Source organism: Diabrotica undecimpunctata, chromosome 4 (assembly GCF_040954645.1).
Source record: "Diabrotica undecimpunctata isolate CICGRU chromosome 4, icDiaUnde3, whole genome shotgun sequence".
NCBI classification, from domain to species: Eukaryota; Metazoa; Arthropoda; class Insecta; order Coleoptera; family Chrysomelidae; genus Diabrotica; species Diabrotica undecimpunctata.
The window spans coordinates 20240373-20252380 of record NC_092806.1 but is presented as its reverse complement, the minus strand read 5'-3'; positions in this window follow the sequence as shown (position 1 = coordinate 20252380).

The following is a 12008-nucleotide window of genomic DNA, read 5'->3' as shown; positions in this document are numbered from 1 at the left end:
AAAGTCCATAAAAACTGCATATATTATATTTTATATTCATAACAGTTCGCTACCACCCACCCCCTTGTCCCACACCTCCCACTTCTTCCTAACTAAAACCTCGATATAACGGACTACTTGGGGGACGGGGTGGGGTGTCGAAAGTCCGTTACAAAAAATTATTTTAAAATAAATCGAATTTTTTTTTAAATATGTATGTAGGTACACTGTATTTAGATATACAATAAAAAATACAAAATACAAACAACATTCTATTTAATTGTCTTCGGACATTCGTTGTCTTCGCTATCTTCACTTTCATCTTCATTTTTCAGGGTTCATAACTTCATCTGCTATTTCATTTTCAATCATGTTATACCCAGGGTCACCTTCATTTACTTCTAGCCATTGTAAAACATCTTCCTCAGCTACGTGTTCTCCGGCATTATTATGTATTGTTCTACAGAAATCAGTAAGTTCTAAAGCTTCTAAATCTATGTCTGCATGTTGGCCATCAAACAAATTCTTACAACTATTTTTTAATGTTTGCTCTTTCCTCTCCTCCTATGCTGCAGCAAAATTAAAAATTGTTGATTTTAAATTGTAAGATCTTAGGTTTTGCAAGATACTCTGCCCTCTTGTATCTTCTGCATTATCTCCATCGTGCAATACAACCATAACTTCGTCTAAAAACTTTCTGCGATATATTCGCTTGGTTGCCAAAATTATTCCCTAATCCATGGATTTAATAAGCGATGTTGTATTTTTTGGCAAAAACATACAGCTAAAGTTTCCATCTTCTGAACGTAGAATATTTTCAGAGGGGTGAGAAGAATCGTTGTCTAAAATCAATAAACATTTCACCTCTTCTGGTGGTATTCCCAATCTCTTCCTCTTCTTCTTCTTCTCTTGAAATTTTCTCACTGAAGGTAGGTTTTTGATTAATCGTTAGATTGATTCTTTTCCGTTTGTCTATATGTAATTAAAGGGTAGGATTGCGAAAATTTTAACTTATTTACTGGCGTACACTAAATGTGTTCCTTCACAACGAATAAACAAATCAAGTCAAAGTCAAAGTCAAACTGCTGTAGAGTTGCGTGAATTCCCGGCCAGCGTGGTAAATACCCATATAATCATAGAAACCTACAAACCTTACGCCTTATTATATCAGAGAATCCCCTAATAATATGTGATGTTCTCACTTTCTGTCTCTTGCCTACAAATGTGTAAATTTATATCTCATGTGTGTGGATACATTATAAATATTATACGCACCTATTAAGGTGCGTTTTCACCAAAAAACATTTACAAACATCTACACACAAACATTAGCAAACATTTGCTAACGTTTGCCAACACATGTTTGGCATAGTTTGTCAAAAACAAGAACTCGATAATTTGAGTAAGTTTGCAAACATTTGCCATCGTTCCGTCTTGATTGTAAAAAATGGTTCCGAGAAGAGAAGTTATATGTGCAACTAATTTTATAATCATGTTTGAGTTAGTAAAAAACGAGAATATAAAAAAAGAAGAAATCGTAGATTTTGGATGTCAAATTTTTTTCAAAGCTCAACTTCTAAATGATTCGTCCACACTATTTCTGTTGCTATTTCACACCAGGCGTCGAATTTTTTAAATTTATTGTAGTATAGCTTATGACTGGCATTCCATATTTCTGGTTTCATTTTGTAAAATTCAATTAATTCTAAACATTTCTCATTATCCCATTTCATTTTTTGAAGTTATACTTCTATACGTACGGTCGGCGTTGGAAATTTGCATGAGCGTGAATCTGTGAAACCATTACATATGTAAGATAATGAGTAAGAGAGAGACAGAAAATATATTTTCTCTCTCTTCCTCTCTCGAGAATAAAAATGTTCCTTTTTTATATATACATATTTAATATTATATATATTATAATATATAATATTGTATATATACATATATATATATATATATATATATATATATATATATATATATATATATATATATGTATATATAATATTATATATAATATTATATATAATATAATATGTATTAATATTATAATTTATGTGATATGTTTTGTATTATTTAAAATTAAACGTATAATTATTTTAGGCTTTTGTATTTCAAAATAATCACTGTTTTACCGAGAACTGTCAATTTTGAAATCCGTTAGTGTCATGTCTAATTGGCAAATCCTTTACGTGTTTGGTTCATACGCTGGTGGTTGTGCGTTCGAATCCCAATTATGAAATTCCTTTTTTATTTTTGAAATATTTAAAAACCTCACGTTAATCTTATTAAATATAAATATGTAATATACGCAAAAAACATAAATTTTAAAATAAAATGAAAATTTACAACATAATCCGAGTTGTTGGTTTTTTATTTTTATCTTCGTAAAGTAAGTTATGTATATTGGCAGTTTTAAATACTTATCAATATTACATTTTAATTTATATTGTATTATTATATTGAATTATGTTGCAGTGTATTTATTGTATTGTAATTTTTATATTAATAACAAAATAAACAATGAATTTTACTGCAGAGTATGTGTAAATTTTTTTTTGCATTCAACTCCTTTTATACATATATAAAAATAAAAATATATATTTTCATTAAAATATTGATACAATCCTTCATTTACTATACTCCTATTACAGGTCAAATGTTTATATACAGCAAACGATGCACCATATACCTATATAACTAATTCTTTTTCTCTTTCTGCTCTCTCTTACCTATAGCATTACATATGTAATGATTGTGCAGATTGACTCGTATATAAATTTTTAACGGCGAACGCGCGTATAGAAGTATAACTTTTACCGGCAGTCCCACTGGACTGCCACACCCGTTTTTTTTATAAAAAACAAATGTCTCGACTAATCGCTTACCGAAAACAAACTATTCCTTTCTACTATGACAGACTATAAAACCTAGTGTCTCCACCAAACACGCACGAACAACGAATCCCTTTGAAGTACCGACAGCCAACGGAACCGTGCCAAACAATTGCAAACGTTTGCAATTGTTTGGGAGCGTTCTCAAATCTGTCTACACCAACCAAATAAAATTGTTTGCTAACAGTTGCAATCATTTGCAAACGCTTGCGAACATTTTGCGCGCTTGGTGAAAACGCACCTTTACTATTAGAAATGTGTCCTCTTATGCTAAATTTTATTGAAATTCTTTTCTTGAAAGCTGCACTTGATTTCGTGTGCGTAACCGACATGCAAAATCGACGGTCGCTTAAAGCGTTGTTTCTAAGAGAACGGTCCATTCTACACAAAAAATGCATATTAACATTTTTGTTTAAAATTATCTCGGCTACATTTTTTTTTTGAAACATTTTTTTCTAGGGTGTACAGATTCTTGGTAAATCGATTTTTTCACGTTTTTATCCCCCTGAGTGGCGGGTTTTAGGGGCAAGCCCGGGGGTAAAAGTGGTAAACTTTTTTGCATCTTTTTGGGCTCCCAAAATTAAAATTCTCTGCAAAATTCAGTTTGGTCGTATGATTTTTAGCGGTCAAGTCTCCGACGACTGGACTAATATATGATTACTAGAAACGAATTCATCGAGACTAGTGAATCGATGTCAAGAACCTCTACTCTATAACTTTACCCGTCACGATGCCATCTTGTGACGCTAGTTCCGTGACGCTCTCCTCAGCATTTTACTGTACAGATAAAAGTAATACAACGCCAGTGTAGAAGCATCGCTTCAATATACATCGAACCTGTTATACAAAACATAAATATACAAAATTTCAATAAGTGCAGTAAAAATGCAGAATTCGATGTTCCTAAAGTTTTATTGAATTTTATGTTCATTTATTTTTAAACCCATTTGCAGAGTACTTTATTGCTATTAAGCTTTAGATCTATTTTTAGGATTCCCATTTCCAAGTATTTTATCCTTTCTTATAAACCCTTTTTTCTGATGTCATTACTGTTTAACAGTGTTTTAAAGACTTCGTTCAGTGCTTGGTTGAATAACTTTGGTTTTCTGTTCATAGCATTAGAAAAGTGCAAGTAAATAAACTTGATACCACCACTAAAGTTTAATGTAACAAAAAATGCCCCTATTTTTTGGATTTTATAGCACCCTTAAACTTTGTGTTTTATATGAAGCAGGTATAAAGAAATGGCTATAAAAACTTCGCATACGGACGCTGTTTCGTTGTAATGTGGTCGTTACGATAGGTTATGTCTCACCCGGGATACAGATCCAGAGCCTCTTCGGTTAGTATTTGATCGACTCTGGTCTTTAGCTTGATGAGGGCCGTTTGTCAACTGGCCTTATTATTTTTAATTTGAATAAAAATTTCGTATATTTATGAAAAAATCAACGTCGAGTTAGAAATAATGTTATGGTTGGGAAAGTGTAGTAATAGTAATTTAAAATTGTTGCTAACTAATTGGATCACGAAAAATTATATTACATTCTTCAATAATTGGATCGATATATGCTTGATATTAAGTACAATAATGACACCATAATAATAATCGATAAGTCAGAAAATTTAGAAAGAATAGTGATTAACATACCTACTAAGGTGCAATGGAGACTGTGGACTCTATTTGAATATAAAAAAAACAAAGATCATGAAAATTAGTAAAAACAACAATACGAACGATACCCTACTGGTTGAAGTCCTGTATTTTGATAGAGTAAAGAAGTACTCGTACTTAGGAACACTAATAGTGCGAAATAATGGTGTGGCGAATTAAATAAACTATGAATTAGTACGAGAATTAATAATAATTAAATTAACACCAACTATATTTCCTTCGATAGCTCTGGCGAGATGAATAAACTTTTACTGATAGGTGCAAATAATTATCAAAATTTAAATGGTTGCAATAAACAATCAAAAACAATTTATAGGTTCAGGTAAAACTAGGTAAAAACTTACCGCTTGGTCTAATTACCATTGGTTCACCGTCGGATTGCGTCTTTCCCACTTAACGAATTATGCTGTTGTGTGTTTAGCAAGATGCATTCCCCGAGCAGTACTATAGGGATCGTAGGAATACAGGGAGGACAAATGTATTGATTAGTTTACACAACCATATTTGAATTTAAACAATGGATACACTGTCGAAATAAAAGTTGAAGAAGTTAAAGAATTTAAAAAGCAAGACCAACTTTATAAAAATGTTAAAAAAGTTTTTTCTAAAAAAGTTTTTTGTATCAGATATGCGACATTAGCCCTCAAAAATTCGATTGATTAAATATTACTTGTACAGTGCCCTATACTATGGAGTTAAATCATCGACCCTGAATCTAGAAGCCATAAGAAGACTCAATTCTTTTGAAATATAAACTTACAGGAGAATTAAAGAAGAATACAAGAAAAATGATAAAATAAAAATAAGTTAAAAGTAGAATGAAACAAAGGTAAATATGTTTGTCAAAAAAAAAAGGGAATGGTATTGTTATATTATTATAAGTCTAATTTATTGTTTTTATTTATTATTAAAGGTTCTATTTATAACACTCACAAATTTATTAAAGTCTTTATTACTAATTTATTTTACACCAATAATTACATAATTATTCTACATTTATTATAATACGTGCGTTACATTTTAAAACGCGGCGCGATCTTCAAAAACTAACTGTTCCTTTACAACAGAATTCCATCTTTAAATATAAAATCCCGTTATTCGAGAATTGCCGCGATTTCCCATCGAAGACCCCAGAATGTCGCTCAGACTGGTTTTATTTGGCCTGCTTCTAGAAATTTCAAGTCGCGGGTGACTCATCATAATTCAACTAAACAGGTCTTTCAACTGAGCGCCGAAATAACTAGAACAGAAAAGATATTAGCAATAAATATGTTTACAGTTTTGAGTCATATGACACGTCATTATTTATCGTAACAGTATGGTTGCAGCTCAAAACAACTCTTTAAAGCAGTTGCTTCAAACGTTAGAGTTGTCATGGTGATTGCTAACCTACGTAAAGGCACTTAAAGAAGAATAATGTTCTTAAAAAGTATATGTATATATCTGTATAATATTGTTTCGTTCCTTAAAACTTTTCCATTTTTGATTGTTAAACTGCTGTTTATTGAAATAATAAAAAAAAGTGATTAAGTCAGCTTAAATGTAGTATAATAATTAGTATTATTGAGTAAGTAGTTAATATCATCATCATCATTAGTGTTCTACAGTCCTTAAAGGGCCTCGACCTTTTTAAGCTTTCTGCGTCATTCTGCTCTGTCCTTTGCTTAGATTTTTCAGTTGGCAATACGGATCTAGTCAGCAGCCTGTGTTACCCCGTATATTTGGTCTTCTTATTCCCATCGACTGCTTTGTTAAAATATTTTTTATCATATTCTATTTCCGGGTCCGAGCTGCATGTCCTTCACACTGCAGACGGTTTCACTTGATTATAATGGTAATATCCTTTCCACCAAACTTAAGTTCTTCAGTTTTAAGTTATATCAGAAATCGAGAGATTTCGTCTGTTGTGGTTAGGGTCCATGTCTCTGATCTATATGTAAGAACGGGGATTACAGTGTTCCATAGAGTCTTATACGAGTTTTTTGAGACAGACCTTTTTTAGCTAATTACTTTGATAGACCATGATAACACCTATTTGCAATTATGATTCGCCTTTTCATATCCCCTGATGTGATTCATAACCCCCCTAATTATTGGGGTTAACCGATGTCCCTAGATATATGAACTCTTTGGCCAATTCTAAGTTTTGGTCATTGACAATTAGATCTGCGTCGATTTATAGCTCTCCTGTTTGTGTTAGTCGGCATGAATTTGGCTTTATTTTGATTTATATATAATCCCGTTTGTTCTGCTACTAGCTCGATTACGATTTCCATTACGATTACGTCGTCTTTGAGTCAAGTGAACTTTGAGTCAAGTGAAAAAAACACCAAATTCGCTTCACAGATGGCCGAACGGCAATTACGGCTTTGTGAATCGAAATTTTAAAATCAGCCACAAGTCTTGATATACTTAAGGTTTCTGTGACTTAGGTTTCTATGCGTTTGTACCATCCATGTAATATGCGTCTGCTTTCGCCAAGTAACGTAAACTTGCGAACCGTTATGCAACACAAAAAATTCATGGCGGTCCGTATTTAGATTCATCTGTCGGATTGCTTGATGCGCTTCCCTATTGTCTTCGGTACAGGTGGCATACAAGGCAAACGATGGTTGCTCATATTCCTCCGAATACAAGAGATGTCCGTTGTTGTGAGGTAATCTTTGAAAGAAAAAGTTGCAATGTTTTGGTGAATGATTTTTGATGGCCTCTCCGATAAGTCTTCTTGAGGTTTCATCTTGCAATGAGTTGCTGATGATTTTTGAACGTCGCTTAAGTGATTGTATTTTTACGTTTCATGTGAAATTTTACTTCTAATTGAATTCTAAAAAATGATCCATTTGTGGATTAAGTCAAAATATATTTATTCTACACAGAAATTAGTTATTTATACTAAATGGTTTTCCAATCCTGGCACTTTGAATTTTTATCAAAAATATCTTTAATCTCTCTATAGCTATATGTCTTATAGCAAGAGAAATGTAAAATATTTCTTAACAAACTTTAAAGAACAATATTGACATATTGGCATTATGAATATGCAGGGTGTTTCATTCTACCACCGTTCACGAAACATGGAAATTGTGTCAAGTAAGAAAAATAGCGAAATTCTCTAGAATTAAGTAGTCTATCGCCAAAAGCGCAAATAGTTAAGAAGCTTAAAACCTTTGAATTTTGGATATACCGGAGAATGTTGAGAATTCCATGGACTGCCAGGGTCACCAATGAGGAAGTGCTGAGAAGGATGGGTCGAGACAAAAAATTGTTGAGAACAATAAAAGTACGCAAGACTGCATACCTTGGACACATACTGAGGAATGATAAATATAGTCTTATGCAGGTCATCATGGAGGGTAGAGTCGATGGCAAAAAGGGAATAGGTAGAAAGAGAAGTCATGGCTGCGAAATATTCGAGACTGGACAAACATGACTGTAGACGAATTATTCCACGTTGCAAAAGACAGAGAAACTTTTAGAAATGTGGTCGCCAACCTCCGTTAATGGGGACGGCATAGGAAGAAGAAGAATCACCAAAAATTATTGTCGGGTATACAAGATGTTGTATGTGGCATGATGTAGGTTGTTTTTAATAGACCAGCATCTTCAATATTATCCATTCGCACTTATTATTATTACCGTACTTTTCTCAAATGGATAATGCATAATTAACATACATATTTTATATACATACTTTGGTTTGTATCTAACAGTTTTGAAAATATTAATTTTCTTATTCTTATTGCCATTAAAATCCAAAAAATTTAACCAACAATCAAACTTAATTAAATGCTGTCTGATGTAAAACTGTCATAATAAAAATAACCAAAAATGTGAAAATGTTAAAATGTGAAAATTTAATCATAAATCTAAAAATGTAATATCTGAAAAGGTAATCTACGTAAAGCAACATTTTTGTAAGTAATATTTTGCCTTGTCTAGAAGAAACATCTTGTACAGTTGACTTAAAGAACTTAATTAAACTGATTTTTTCCTGTTTGATAAGAATGATCCGCCACCAGTGCGAAACACCTAAAAAACGGTATAAAATCTACTCACCAGCTGTATGATATGAATTTATGGAAGATAGCTGAGGTGATCATGATACCAAAGCCTGGGAAACCCCCCAATGAGGTGACATCATATAGACCAATATCACTCCTACCTGCGATGTCCAAGGTGTTTGAAAAACTCCTCCTGCGAAGAATCCTACCAATAATTGAAGAAAAAAAAATAATTCCAGATCATCAATTTGGATTTAGAAATAAGCATTCGACAATTGACCAGGTGCATAGAATAACTGCTATAATTGAAAGATCATTAGAGAAAAGAAAAGTCTGTTCTGCAACCTTCCTAGATGTGGCACAGGCGTTTGATAAAGTCTGGCATAAGGGTTTGATACATAAACTTAAATCATTCATGCCTAAACAATATTCAAATATATTACAATCATATCTAGCGAACAGACATTTTAGAGTTAAACAAGAAGATGCATACACTGATCTCAAGGATATTGAAGCAGGTGTTCCACAAGGGAGTGTATTGGGTCCAGTCCTATATCTAATATACACGTGTGATATACCTGAACTAGAAGACGACACCATAGCTACCTTCGCAGATGACACTGCTGTCTTAGCGGTAAGTGACACCGTCGAAGAAGCTACAGAAAAACTACAAAATTCAATAAATAAAATCCATGAATGGACCAAAAAATGGAAAATTAAACTGAATGAGAATAAATCAGTCCATATAAATTTTACCAATAAGAGAATTAATAATATTCCTATTAGAATAAATGATGTCCAAGTGCCTATTGCAACATCAGCAAAGTACTTGGGGATCACTCTTGATGCGAAACTTCGCTGGAAAGCTCACGTGAAGAAGAAAAGAGAAGAACTAGGCATCCGCTACAAGAAAATGTATTGGTTAATGGGAAGACATTCCTCTCTATCCATAAATAATAAACTCCTAATCTATAAACAAATACTGAGACCAGTATGGACCTATGGCTGCCAACTCTGGGGCTGTGCCAAGCCTAGTAACATCAAAATAATCCAGATATTCCAGAATAAAGTACTGAGGAACATCGTAGATGCGCTTTGGTACGTTAGGAACAACGACCTTCACCGGGACCTCAAGATGGAAGACGTCAATCAGATAATCAAGAAATTTGCAGGGAGCCATGAACAACGACTCCATCATCATGTAAACGTTGAGGCTATCCAGCTCCTCAACAATACGAACCTAGAAAGAAGGCTCAAAAGAACAAAGCCTTTTGAACTGGTATAATGAGTGAGTGAAAAGCAGAGTAAAGTGTTGTGCGAGTATGCATGCTAAATTTAATGCTAGTTATTAGAAATAATAGGAAAGATACTAGTGAGTAGACACCTAATTTTAAGATTTCGTTAGTAATTTAAGTTAGAAACAAATTGATAATTGGTCTTACTGACCAGATTTTAATGTAAGTACACTTCTGTGTCTTTAGTAAAAAAAAAAAATCAGCTGTATGACATTTAGCCTTACACCCTTTAGCAATTGAAATTATTGATAACTATTACTTTTCGTCCTCGTTGGCTCAAAACGTAATCAATAATACTATACATGCTAAAGAAACAAGGCAAATCAGGAGAAATTTTTCTTTTCGCATAGTTTTAGGTAGTTATCAGTAGAATTTTGTGGAATTCCCAAATAAAAACCAATGCATTTGCATTTAATACATCTATTTTAGATTTATTATGTCAAATTACCAAATCTTAGCGGTTTGCAAGAGGTTTATGGTCTATAGCTGCCACAGGGTGTAGGTAGGGCAGTGATGAGTTTAAAAATCTCTCGGGGTCTATTTTAAAATCCATAATTTTATGGCGGTGATGAGTTTGTACTATTTACGAGGGTATTTATGCTAATTAGTGATGAGTTTACGTGTACCCGGATTATCAGCTGTGTTATAAAAACTATACCATCAATAATAATTTTAAAACACAGTACAATAGATAGCACACTATATATTATAATATAAACGCTAATACTTCGTCTCTAAACTTATCTAAAGAATCTTTTGAATTGTTTAATGTATGCACCCTTCGTATACACAAGCCATATACCGGCGCTATGACTTTCATCTAAGAACATCTACCTGCTTTTGGCTACATAGCTAGACCAGTTTACACTCTACCGCTAATCCCTCTACCTCTCTTTTGCGCTTCATGATCCGTCAGACCGGCGTTCATTGATCGACCCCACCATCATCTCGCGCCGTTGCCGGATCTCGCTGTCTAGAATAAAAACATTCTCACTATGTTTATTTGTGCCTTGTGTTTATCCCACGCATCTGAAATAATAGTAGGATCAGAGTCAGTAAATAAACAATAATTTTTGATGAAACATAATTAGATAATTATATGGCATTTGAAAGTTTGGATTTAATTTTGTTCATAAATGTTTAACCGTACGCCAATGAAATAATGTACTACCGTATTATCTCATTGTGATTAGAGATTAAAACAAAGTATCTGTTTATCTTCAATTGAACAATACTGTTCCCTTATCAGCCGGAATAATAACAGTGGCATTATTTGACTAATAGCGATATAATTGTTTTCGGCTTATTATGAAAACATTGATTTAAATCACTGAAATTACTATTTTCTATAGTTTCATAACATCCTTTATTGACGTTAATTTAATAACTAAGAACGATTTTAGGATTTAAAACATGATACATAATACTTTGGAGGCGCAAAATGAAAGAAACGTAAAATAACAAAGCTATATTTTAATACTACTTCTTGGCGCTTCTATCAGTGGTACTAGCTGAGCCTCGACCTCGACCTTACCTAATCTCTTTTATCAGTCGTTCGTGTCAACTGTTAACCGTTGTCGCGTACTTGTCTATAGCCTAGAATAACAGAGACACATGTGTTGGGTTTTTCTCTGTCTATAGCATTCTTCCAGCTCGTTTTTGGCCTGCTGGTACTCCTATTTCTCAAAGCTAGCGATAACAGAGTTCGTTTTGAACGATAGTTCTCATTTTCTCCAGGTATCCTGATCGTCTTAGTCTCTTAGTCTGCCTATTTTTATAGAGGATCTTATTATATCCCTTCCATCTCGTATTTCTTCTAGATTTCAAATATTTCCACATTTTTATTTTTGTTTAGCCTAATTCTATTACGCAGTAGCGCACCTAGAATTTTCCTTTGGGGGGGTTTTGTTTGGGCACAGAAATTTTTTTTATGATGCTACGTTATGTTATATATTTTTATTTTAGAACATGGCGAATCTGTTTCACGGTGGATGTGGCATTCGGAATTTGCAGAAATAGTTAGTATTCAGTAATGATAATTGACTTATCCCCCCTCTCAAATAAGTCGAGAACATTAATAAAAAAATTAAAATATTTAAAAATTACTAAAAACCTCGATTTTTTTTAACTTTAAAACAATTCATTTGGAGCAAAGTCGCAATGA